Source organism: Lissotriton vulgaris, chromosome 1_1 (assembly GCF_964263255.1).
Source record: "Lissotriton vulgaris chromosome 1_1, aLisVul1.2, whole genome shotgun sequence".
Lineage (NCBI taxonomy): Eukaryota > Metazoa > Chordata > Amphibia > Caudata > Salamandridae > Lissotriton > Lissotriton vulgaris.
Window position 1 is genome coordinate 530013214 of NC_141685.1, and position 12842 is coordinate 530026055.

The window sequence follows — 12842 nt, forward strand, 5'->3', positions numbered from 1 at the left end:
AATTATCAAATAATTAATTAATAAAAATGAATTACCAATTAATAAAAATTAATTACCAATTAAAAATGAATTAACAATAAATTGAAAATCAATACCAATAAAAAAACAAAAAATATTTACCTAATTACAATTAAATTACTTCCCAACCTATTTCCCTATAAACCCACAACCCGCTATGGAAAATAAATTAATGCAATTAACATAATTATCAATTAATCAATTAATACAAATTAATTACCAATTAATACGAATTAATTACCAATTAAAAATTATTTAACAATAATTCAAAATGAACACCAATACATAAATAAAAATATTTAATTAATTGCAATTAAATTACTTCCCACCCTATTCCCCTATAAACCCACAACCCGCTACAGAGCTAAAAAGCAAAATAAAATTTAAAATAATTAATAATTTCTAAAAATTTATATTTAATTTAATATAATTAAATTACTTCCCACCCCCACAACCCGCTACAGAATTAAATTACGCTAAAATTAAATAACATAGAATTCATTACTCAAAAAAATTAAACATACATTACAAAAAAAAATAATATACACTTTTCACACATACACTAACATACAAAACACTTAAAACAATTCGATATTATTAAAAATTCGATATATTTTAATGTCTATAATATATACTTCGATATTTTGACTTCGATATTTTGACAATCGATATTCCTTACCTTCAATTCGATATTTTTAACCACTATATTGTGTCCATTCGATATTTTGTCCATTCTATATTTTTAATTTGATGTTATGTCCATTCTATATTTTTACTTCTATATTATGTCTTGTTACCTAGAAAAATAAGTATACCACTATTTTTAATTTTGGTTGAATAGTGAATTTGGATTTTAATAAATATTAAGGCAAAGTAACATTTAGAAAATTACCCTATACTTGCCTGAACTGTCAGAAGGCTAATTGGTATAAGCCTCGGCCAACTCCCAGCCTCTGCTCTGCCATAAACAGGTATGAACAATGTGAGAAATGACTCCCAGAAGCAAACAGTAATCTGACCTGAATGGGAAAGATGATTTCTTTGAACTCCACAGAATATTGAGAGTGGGAGCTGTGGGCATCCTTTGCAACATTACAGTGATAAACCCTATTTGACTGCTCTGTTGAGCCATGTGTAACGCTTGAGAAGGGGAGAACAGGATGCCAAAACAATTCTTGTAGCTCAGCTGTCTGGTTGCTGAAGGACCCTGGTTTTGTCCTACCAGCCTTCTGGCTCTGAGTTTGTTGTGGTTATTGTACCTGTCTCAAACTAGATTTTAGTTTTAGATGTAGGAGGACACTAGGATTACCATAGAAAACATTTGGTTTAGTCTGGTCAAAGGCTTTCACCATCTTCAAAATGCCCTGATACATAACATTTGGGGCCTGTTTGCAGTAAGGCAAACAGGAACCGCTGTAAAAGTGGGTCCGATTACCCCTTGGAACTCTTACCCCATTGGTTAGGGAGAAGCCAGGAGTCCCCCCCACCTACTAGCTGGAGCTAGGAATAAATGTGGCATCCCCAGGCCCAGTCTTCAGAGCACTTTCAAGACCTGTGGAAGATAAGAAGAGGACTGGACCTGCTGTCTTTGACCTAAAAGGAGCCCTGAATAATTGGAAATGCTCCATCTGGAACCCAGGACAAAAAATGGACTTCAGGGGTTAGCTGGTAGACCTCCAGTGTGACCACAGGGAGACAACAAGCTGCAAAAGGCCTTTTCCTAAAGGATCCCAACTGACCAGGGCCAACTGGATCTGGATTGGACCTTAATGTTGGCCTCTTCCTGACAGCCTGTGAGACTCTAAGTCCACCCTGGAGGACCTGGGGGTCTTTGGAATTGCAATGCTGGAAATGTGTTAGTACCCTACTTCTGTCTGCATCGAGGAGAGGAGGAAGACGCGCCTAAGTGGAGCAGTGGAGAACATCTCAAGTCACATCTAGGTCTGGACCAAGGGGGTCCGTTGTCTTCACCCTCCTATGGGGCCTTGAGTTCCATTTTGTAGGGCTTTAGATATCAAGGCTATCACGCAGTGGAGTGTGTTCCTCTTCACCCCACTCAGTGGATACCCTCCTACCCTAGTGTGGTAAGAGTATAGCCCCCCTTTCACTTTTTCACCCAGGTCCTGATGAATGCCGCAGACCCTACTGGGCCACCAAGCAGAAACATGTTGACCTTATGATATCGGTGAGGGGACACTTATTTCCCCAACACACCGACCACGTTTTTTAATCCCTTCTGTGCTGTGCGAATTCAGCTGCGGTGCTGAAGGTTCTAAAGAACCTTTGGAACCATGACGGAACGGTTCCGTCATAAGCGCAGGCCAAACGACGCTCATGACGGAACCGTTCCGTCATGAGCATGGAAGGGGTTAAAATACCAGCAATATTAAAGTTAATGTGACACCTGTAATGGATTTTTAACACACTTTTTCTTTATATGGGCCCCCACTTAGTTTATAAGTGCATCCCTGTCGTCAGGTGGATGCCCGCCCTCCACCAAAAGAAGTTTCTGGAGAGCGAGGACTGGTCAATGATGAAGCATGACACCAGGTGGTGTGTGAGACCAGCCCTACACTTTTTGTGAGATGCCTGCACTCACAAACTAAGAAACATTTGCACTTAGCCCTCCTTTCCCGCTGGGAGCAGCTCTGTTGTGTTTAAACATTAGTGCCCTACTTAACAGAGTGGGGAAAATTGATGCACTAACCCAGCCCAGCTTGTTCAAAGTACCATACAGGTAACATGATTTGTATGGAAACACCACAGTCACTGGAGCCAGAATAGGCTCGCCAATCCCAAGAGACGACTGACAGTGTTAAGCAAGGTGAAGTCACTGTGTCCTTGGATGCCAGGTGCATCACCCCAACCCCCATAAAATGTAAGCACTGGTGCAACGGAAGGTGATAGGCTCCTTGGGTCACATGTGTGAAGCTATTGCAAAACTGGACATTTCACACACTAGGAAACTGGCTACATATGGAGCTCCTGCATATCAATGTTGTTAAAATAAAGGGCTGAAGCAATGCTAATTAATATAGCATCTGCTGAGTGTGTGTTCCACTCAGTGAATAGCCGTTGACATCGTTGAACTGTAGCCACCACAGAAGAACACCACATTACATCTATGTTCAATTAGTTTGAAAACATTTAACCTTGTTTAGAAATATTAGCATTGCTGACTGTTCAGAAATGAAACCTAATTACAATTACAGTTCCTTGTAGGCCTAATAATAGTAATTCGCATTGATCTTCATTTAATTTAGGAAAATAATAAAATAGTGCAATAGGGCAGCTGCATTTTCATTTTAATGGTTGGATGAATTGACCTCATGTTAGTCCTATATTGTTTCAACCATTGATGTTGCAAATGCTGGAATTGCATTGTTTTGAAAACTTGCCCCATAACCTTATATTAAAAAAGACAGAAATATAGTTTAATAGAATAAGTAATGTATTTTAAAGGACACTTTGGCTCACCAGGTAGTGAAGTGGATGGATTTCATGGTAGGTGTGTACATTGTTCACAAGAAAAATGCAATCAGTCACAGTAAGAGAAGTCAATGGATAGAGTGGGCTGACCCATTGCCCTACTCAGTATGCTAGGGTGGGCATAAGCAAAATGTTAATGACAATTTGACTGACCAATGAATGAAGGTTTTTGACCCAAAGCCCCTCTATGTATATATAATACATACCAATCTTTTTGTTTAAACAAGTAGCCTGGGGTCACAAAGGTCAAATCTAAAAATCATATTGGAGAACAAGAAACTCTAAGGAGCTATGGAATTTGAAGGAACACATGGCTGATTTGAGGTCTTGGAAAGCCTAACACTGACATCTGTGATATAACTGTGAAGCGTTTGAACCAATCTACAGACTGTAGTAATATCCAATGGATCCAAAAAATACAGATTTTTCATAAAACTGGTTTTGGCACTTGCTGGTAAGCACACCGAAGGCTAATCTGTGATCATACCTATACACACGTGGTACATCATGCCACAAATCTATTTAGTTATTTAGATATTTCTAGACTAGCTAGACCCCTGACTCTCGGTCAGTGATCATCTCTTCCCCCGCAGCTCCGCTCAACTGTGTTCTGCCCACAGTCCCACACAGGCAGGTCCTGCATTTTATTCTCTCTAGTATTTTATTCGTTCTTGGCTCCTTTTATTTTACCCTTGGCTCCTTCACGTTGTGTTTGATTTGCCTCGGCTCCCTTCAATTTATTTACTTGGCTCCGCGCTTGTTTTGCTTGCTTCCCCCGTAACCCAGAACGCTACCACGGGGCTAGTTCAACCTCACGCCACATGCCCCATCCCTATTTAAATGGACTTGTTCAGTGGGTGCACCTAAGGCAAGCCTGTCCGCACCTGGACCGCACCCAACGCCAGACCCCTGGCCCACGCGAGAGCCACAACACCTGACGGCGCTACGATGCCAGCTTCCTCCACCGACTCAACGCCGGCCGATCAGTAAACTGCTTCCAGGCCAGAACAGTACTCACCATGGACCCTTCACCTGCCGTAGTTGCAGCTTCTCAAGCCACCGAACACCTGAATGCCCTACCCCACCCGTCAGAGCAGAACGCAACCACCTCATATGCATACTACTCAACACCTGCTCTATCCACAAGCATGCCGTCAAACTCTGGGACATACTTGATTCAGCCTCCCCGGATGTCGCCTTCCTAACAGAGACCTGGATGAACCCCTCTTCGGCACCCAACATTGCCATAGACATCCCGAACGGCTACAAAATCACCAGAAGCAACCGCACCAAGAGACCAGGAGGAGGAATCACCACCATCTACAGGAATACCCTCAGAGTCTCAACCTGCACAACAGACACCTCCAGCACCGCTGACCACCTGCACTTCCAGATCCACACCGACCCGAACACCACCCTCAGAGGAACTCTCATTTACAGACCCCCGGACTCCAGCGACAGTTCATTGACGCCATCTCCGACATCGTCAGCACGCACGCTCTTGCGTCCACAGACTACATCCTCTTCGGAGATCTGAATTTCCAACTCGAGAATGCCGATGACAACAACTCTGTCGCTCTGCTCGATAACCTCGCCAACCTCGGACTCAAATAGCTCATCATGACCCCCACACACACAGCACACCGCCGGACACATGCTCGGCCCCATCCTCTCCGCCAGCAAATACGTCACCTTCAGCCACACCACCGAACTCCACTGGACCGACCACCACTGCGTCCACTTCACCTTCAAGAAACCCACCACGATCCACCACCTGCAATGGATCCCCTACCGCAGCCGGAACAAGGTCACCAAAGACGAGCTCATCACCGCTCTCACACCGCTTCCACCGCAATATCGTAGACATCCACAACAGCTTCAACACCCAGGCCTTCCCCAGAGCCACCAACACTGCAGACTCACCGCCCCCCAGTCTCACCAGCCAGCTCTCCTGGCCCCACGTCAACGAGGATGACACCATCAAGACCATGAACACCATTCACTCCGGCTCACCATCCGACCCCTGCCTTCACCACATCTTCAACAAAGCAAACCGCATCATCGCACCCCATCTCCGGAAAATCATCAACAGCTCCTTTGAGTCCGCCACCTTCTTGGAAAGCTGAAAAGCACGCTGAGATTAACGCCTTACTCAAAAAAACCTAAGCAGACCCAAAGGACCTCAAGAACTTCTGGTCCGTCTCCTTTCTTCCATTCCAGGCAAAAGTCATCAAAAAGATCCTCAACAGACAACTGACCCACTTCCTCGAGGAGAAGAACTTCCTGGACCCGTCCCAATCCAGATTCTTCAACAATCACAGCACCGAAACCGACCTCATCGCTGCAACAGACGACATCAGGACCCTACTAGACAACAGCGAAACCGTGGCCCTCATCCTCCTGGACCTCTCGGCCGCATTCACCACCGTCTCCGCCACACCCTACGCACACGCCTACACAATGCAGGAATACACGACAAAGCCCTGGACTGGACCACCTCCTTCCTCACCGACAGAACACAGAGGGTCCGACTTCCCCATTCTGCTCTGAAGCCACCAAGATCATCTACAGCATACCCAAAGATCATCCCTCAGCCCCACCCTTTTCAATATCTACATGGCACCACTCGGCAACATTGTCCGCTCACACAACCTCCACATTGTCTCCTACACCGATGACACACAACTGATCCTCTCACTCTCCAAAAACCCAACCACCGCCAAAACCAACCTCCACGAAGGAATGAAGGCCGTCGCCAGCTGGATGCAGACCAGCCGCCTGAAACTTAACGTCGGACAAGACAGAGGTCCTCATCCTCGGATCCACACCCTCCAACTGGGATGACTCCTGGTGGCTAGCCACTCTGGGAGCCGCACCCACACCCACCGACCACGCACGTAACCTGGGGTTCATCCTGGACTCATCGCTTTCAATGACCCATCAAGTCACTGCCGTCTCCTCCTCCTGTTTCAATACCCTCCCCATGCTCCACAAGCTCTACAGATGGATCCCCACTGGAAATAAAAATGACGGTCACAAAGGCCCTCGTCAATAGGCGGCTGGACTACGGCAATGCCCTCTACGCAGGAACCATGGCCAAACTCCAATGCATACAGAACACCTCCGCACGGCTCATCCTCGACATACCCCGCCACACCCCCATCACTGCCCCCCTGAAAGAACTGCACTGGCTCCCAGTCAACAAGAGGATCACCTTCAAGCTCCTCACCCACAACCACAAAGCACTACACATCGCCAGACCAGCATACCTCAACAAACGTCTCACCTTCTACACCCCGAACCGCCAGCTTCGCTCCGCCAACCCTTGCCCTCATCAGCGTCCCACGCATCCACAGGACCACCACTGGTGGCAGATCCTTCTCCCACCTTGCCGCTAAGACATGGAACACCCTCCCCACACAGCTGCGACAAACCCAGGATCTGCTGACCTTCAGGAAACTTCTCAAGACCTGGCTGTTCGAGCAGCAGCTGACCCTCACCCCAAGCCCCTCAGTGTCTGCAGATGTTGTCCCCAAATCGGGCAAAACCAGTGGGACGGCACCCAGTAGTTCTAGATCATCAGGGTTAATCCCCATCTGGGGACAAAAGATTGTAATCGCCAGAGTTAGGTGCAGGGATAGCGACCAGAATTGGAGATTCCTGGCTCGTAATATCCCAGCACTCTAAACCCAGTCAACACCTTTGGACGGTCTGAGTATCTTCTTCCTGTAAAATCTCAAAGGTAGATTGATGATGCCATAAAAAAAATTCTTCAACTTTATACAAACAGAAAACATTAAATACATTTGGGCTCTGTTTTTCTCGCCATGACAGAAATCCAGTTTGTATATTTCACCATGTGTTTTGTGGAATTATGACCTTCCCTCCAAAGAGACAATATCACTAAAGCCTGCACACCACATTCCTTGCTGCATATCGACCACATGATCACTTCGGGGTGTACATAAATTCCTAATCAACACCTTATACCTTTTTAGTGAAGACAAAGAAGACACTGCTCTCTGGGAGACTGCTCATCTTCAAAGCAATCATTGTTCTGTGGTATAAACACCATACGCAGGGATAGTTTGGAGTCCTTAGTAATGCTATGCTCTAATCTAGCTATTTCTGTACTTGATGACAGAGAATCACATATGTTCGATCACTCTCTCAGTCAGTCCTACCTGCTGGTGTCATATGATGACAGGGGATTATACCGTCCTTCAGTGTCACTCATTTGGTGTCCGAAGCAAACCCCAAGAGCTACCCAAGGGGTTTACTTGTCTGAAAGCTCTTTAGCAAACCTGAAATTAAATCAGCTCCTACAGCTCTCCTAGATCTACCTCTAATCAGAACCAACTAATGCATACTCTCACGTCAACAGAAAAATATTCAATGAAAACATCACCGACTGTCTCAGAGCAAGCTGACATGAGAATGTTCTCATTTTAAGTCACCAAAAGCATCCACATCACATATAACCAAACAAAACATTACAACCCTTAAAACATGTTTACACACAATTCACATCTCTTGGTGATCCACTCTGAAAATTATATCCACAGCAAAATAAAATGAGTCCAAGCCTTGATCACTTCAGGTTTAGATCACAGCAAAACAGTCACAAAGCAGTTTGAGAATGGAAAAACGGCTGAATAGTCGCAATTCGACCAGTTTGCAGATATAAATTACCACCAACTCAAACCAGGTGGTAACTGGGTGCAAACTATAAAAGCAGGTCCAGAATGCACCATGGCTGTCCACAATGGCTGCCCTGTATGTGATAGCAAGGAGGATGTGCATACTGGCTGCTAAGCAGATTTTTAACCAAACAGAGAAAGAGATATATGACAAACACAGGCTAAGTAGTACTGACATTTTAGAATGAATTGCACTTTTAAAGCCACACCTAGAAATCAGTATTCTGCGTAGCAATTTCATCCCCACCCATGGCCAGGTGTTGTGCTTGGTACACCTATTAGCCACTGGCAGTTATCAGGATATGGTAGCTGTTGCAGGTGGGGTGTCGTAAAGTGCACGTACACGTTTCTTCCACTCATTCCTCAGGCCATGCTTCTCAACATCTACTGTGACATGGACATGACCAGGATTCGTGATGAAAGCCGTATTACTAGTTTTCAACTTTTACAGGATAGCAAAATGTCCCCAGGTCATTGGGTGTATAGATGGAACACGTGCCCATATGCCCACCATTGCATCTTGAAAACCGTTTTAGGAACTGGAAAAATATACATTCCATTAATATCCAAGTAGTTTGCAATGTCCACAACTTAATATCTGACATTGTCTCACAATATCCAGGGAGTATCCATGACTCCTTCATGTTTAGGCACAGTGGAATATACAGGTAACTGGAAAGTGGGGAGTTTAATAAGGGATGCATATTAGGTACAGACAATTAATGTAAATGCTGAAATGAAACTGCCCAATCCTCACAATATGTATTTTGTCTCACACTAATATATGTGTTTCAGGTGACAGTGCTTGTGCCCTACGTCCCTGGATCGGCATACCCTACGTTTCTCCCATGCACCCAAAACGGAAGTCAAAACAACACCGCACATCGTCACACCAGGATTGTGATTGAGGGACATTTGGACTTCTAAAATCTCAATTTTGCTGCCTCTATAGGAATACGGGAGGCCTTGCTATTATACTAGAAACTGCTTGTAAGATTGTAGCAATGTGTGCCCTCCTAAACAATATTGCCTGCAGGAGAGGCCTACACATTGAGGTAATTCAGAGGACGAGGATCCTGGCCCACCTGCTCATCAGCCAACAGTGGAGAGCTGAGCAGAGTAGTAGAGTGGTGAAGGTGTAGGGACCACATTGCTAAACATTACTTCACAAGGTAAGACATTCTCATATCCACAATGCTATAACAAAATGCCACCACACTTGATTGATTGCTCAATGAAAAGTTACCTGTAATGGAAGGTGTTACCAAACAGTTGACAGACATGCTGTCATTCTCATGAATTTTGACACCATGAAGTCAACATTTAGGTCTGTTACAGCACCAACAACAAATGTAAAAACCAATTATAGCCACTCCCCTCTTTTATTTTTGGAGAGTGCATCTGGTATGTGACGTGTAACCATGCTGAGGTGCAGGAGTGTGGCTGCTAGTGCATCGCAGCACACGAGCATCTGTGGCGGAGATGCTGCTGACTCTGGACAACTCACTATCAGGAGCCTCTGCACCCACACCACTAGTATTTTGTGCAGTTTGGATTGCCTCTACTGCAGCAGTTATCTGGCCAAGGCCCCTCGAGACCTCCCAACTGAAGTGGCCCATCTCCACTTGTAGCATCAGTGTACGCTTCAATAGTGTAGTGGTGGCCTGTGCAACCCTTCCAATGGCCCTGATCATGGCTTCCATAGGTACAGCACTACTATTCTCTGTGTGCCTTTGAGCCCTCCTGTCCTCTGACCTCTCAGTGCAGAGTTTCTCAAGGGCACTCGCCAGTTTGTCCATGTTCGTGTCCGTGTCAGCCTGATTGTCTGCCAACTGATTGGCCAATGTGCTGAACCCCACATTAATGGACCGTTGCATTGACTGAAATTTTCAGTCAACCATTTTCATCTGTTTGCGCTGCAGATACTGAATCTGCAGCATTGACGCATCAAGCCCACCATACACCGCCTCCTCGGCTGCCGTCTGAGACCCAGAAGCCTACGAAGTGTGACGGTGTCTATGGGCATCCACCATTGCCTCCAGTGCAGTGGGTGGGGTGCAGCTGAGGGTCTGCTTCCCGTGGCACAGGACCTTTTCCTTCATGTGTGAACAGAGATCGTACCACATGTTGGGAATCTCTTCTACAGAGTGCTGTGCCACACATACAGCATTTATCTATTCCTGCATCCTCACCCATATCATGAACTTCTGTGTTAAGTTGTAATGTTATGTTACTGCAGGTTATAGAGTGCACTTTCACCTGATGGTCACTTGGCACTAGGAAACTGATTCAGCAAGGCTCAGGATACTTATTTATAAGCTTGCTTAAAGAGCAAGGTCTTCAGCATTTGTCTGACTGTTGCATAAATGGAGGTGGTCCGAAGTCTTCGAGACAGCAAGTTCCAGACACTTGGAATGGTGATTGAGAACTAAAGACCACTGGTCCTATTCCTCTTAAATTGAGGGATGAATAAATAATGTAGATGAGTGGATGTCAGATCTCTAGTAGGGAAAGAATGTATGACGTTACAATGCATACATTTACAATGCATGCCTTTACAACGCAGTTTTTACATCGCAACATCCTTTACAACGCATTCCATTACAGCGCATGCCATTACATCGCATTTTCAGAAACTACCTTTACAAAGCATTCCATTACATCGCATAATACCTTTACAACGCATACCATTACAATGCATACCATTACATTGCATTTAAGGAAAGTGTTGGATAGTATAGGGGTAGTAAGTACTATTCTAACTCCAGTGAGTGCAACAGTAGGGTAAGTCTTGGATAGTGTAGGGGTAAAAATTGCTATTCCCACTCCAGTGAGTGCAACAGTAGAGTATGTGTTGGATAGTGTAAGGATACTATGCGTTGTAATGACTTGCGATGTAATGCCTTTGTTGTAGTGACATGCGTTGTAATGACTTGCGATGTAATGCCTTTGTTGTAGTGACATGCGTTGTAGTGACAGGCAATGTAATGGCTGCGTTGGACCAAGGCGTCCATGGTAAGAAATGACTTTATCTTTTTAATCATGCGAAGTTGGAAACAGCAGGAGGAAGTGACTGAACCAATCTGCTGCTTTGAGATAACTTCTCATCAATAATAAATCCCAGGCTTTATACTAACTTCTTTGGGGGTGAGGGGGAGTGAGCCCGTATCATTGGGCCAGAAGGATGGACTCCAGAGGTCAAGCCTATTTTTGGAGACTACTCTCTGTTTTGTCAGAGTCAACTTTCAAATGTTTGCTGTTCATCTAATCCTGGATAAACAGCGCGGTGGTTGGAAATGCCAGACACAGTCATAGATTTCCGGCCAAACAAGTCATGGCTGTTGCAGCACTCCTCAGTGGCTATATCCAGTTGATCCTCTGAAAGCTTTAGTTTTCACTTTCTGCCCTCTGCCTTGTTCTCTTGCTCCTGGCTGCTCATTCCTGGTGTTGAGTGACTGGTGTTGGGGGTCCGCAGATCACTGTTGTTTCTCTGCAGCTATCCATCCTCTGCCTCCCTTCCTGGCTGCTGGGATCCTGCACTTCCTGTTTTAGGGATCATCTCCCTGTCCCAAGAAGCAGATTCTCAATTGTTTTCAATGCAGTTGCTATTCGCGGCCGCATTCAGTATTTGCAACATATTTGGATATCGCAAATAGCGATTTCCTATTTTGAGAAGCAACTCATTTCTGAGTCACAATTTAAGGGCGTGTCCGTACATACAGCCTGATTCATCAAAGACCTGTTTTGTGAGTCTTTAATAGTGTTTCATAAGGAATCGCTATTACAGGCTCGCAAAACGGGATTCATGTAGGAATTGCAAAATAAAATGCGATTCCTACATATTCCCTATTTGCGATTAGCAAATTGCTAATCGCAAATAAGGAATAACTCCCATTCATTCCTATGGGCCAAAGGGCCCATAGGAATGAATGGGGAGTATTCCTTATTTGCGATTAGCAATTAGCTAATCGCAAATAAGATAGCGATTTAAAGGGTGCCAGGGGTGTCCAAAGGACACCCTGTAGAGCCCCTAAATCCAAATTTAAACAGGTGTTGCGCACACACATGTGTGTGTGTGCAACATGCAACTTGGAAAAATGCTTTTAAAAGCATTTTTCTAAGTTTTCGCTATTTACCACGAGGTTTGGCCTTGCGGTAAATAGCGGCCCGAAATAGCGAATTCGCAATTTGAAAATGGATGATGAATTGCATTTAAGGAATCTCAAATAGAGATTCCTTGAATGTAATTCCTCGCAAATTTGCGAATTCGCTATTACCGAATTTTGCATTTGGGATGATGAATCCCAAATGCAAAAATTGCGCTTGCAAAGGGCCAGATTCTGAGAATCTGGCCCTTTGCGAACGCTATTCACCTTCATGAATCTGGCTGATAGTGATTTGCGATCCGGAAATCGCAAATGTGATTATTTGTACATCTGGCCCTATGGCTTTTCCCTGCAATGGCCCCAAAGCTCTCTCTCGCAGGGACACTGTCTATCAGCCTGCACGAAAGCTACGCTCTGCCAATTACCCTCTTGCTGTTATTCCTAGAATTGGAAGTATAGGAACAGGGTGGCTGGTCTTTCAACTACTTATCCCTGCTCTCTGGAACTCCCTGCCCCTGAACATGCAAAT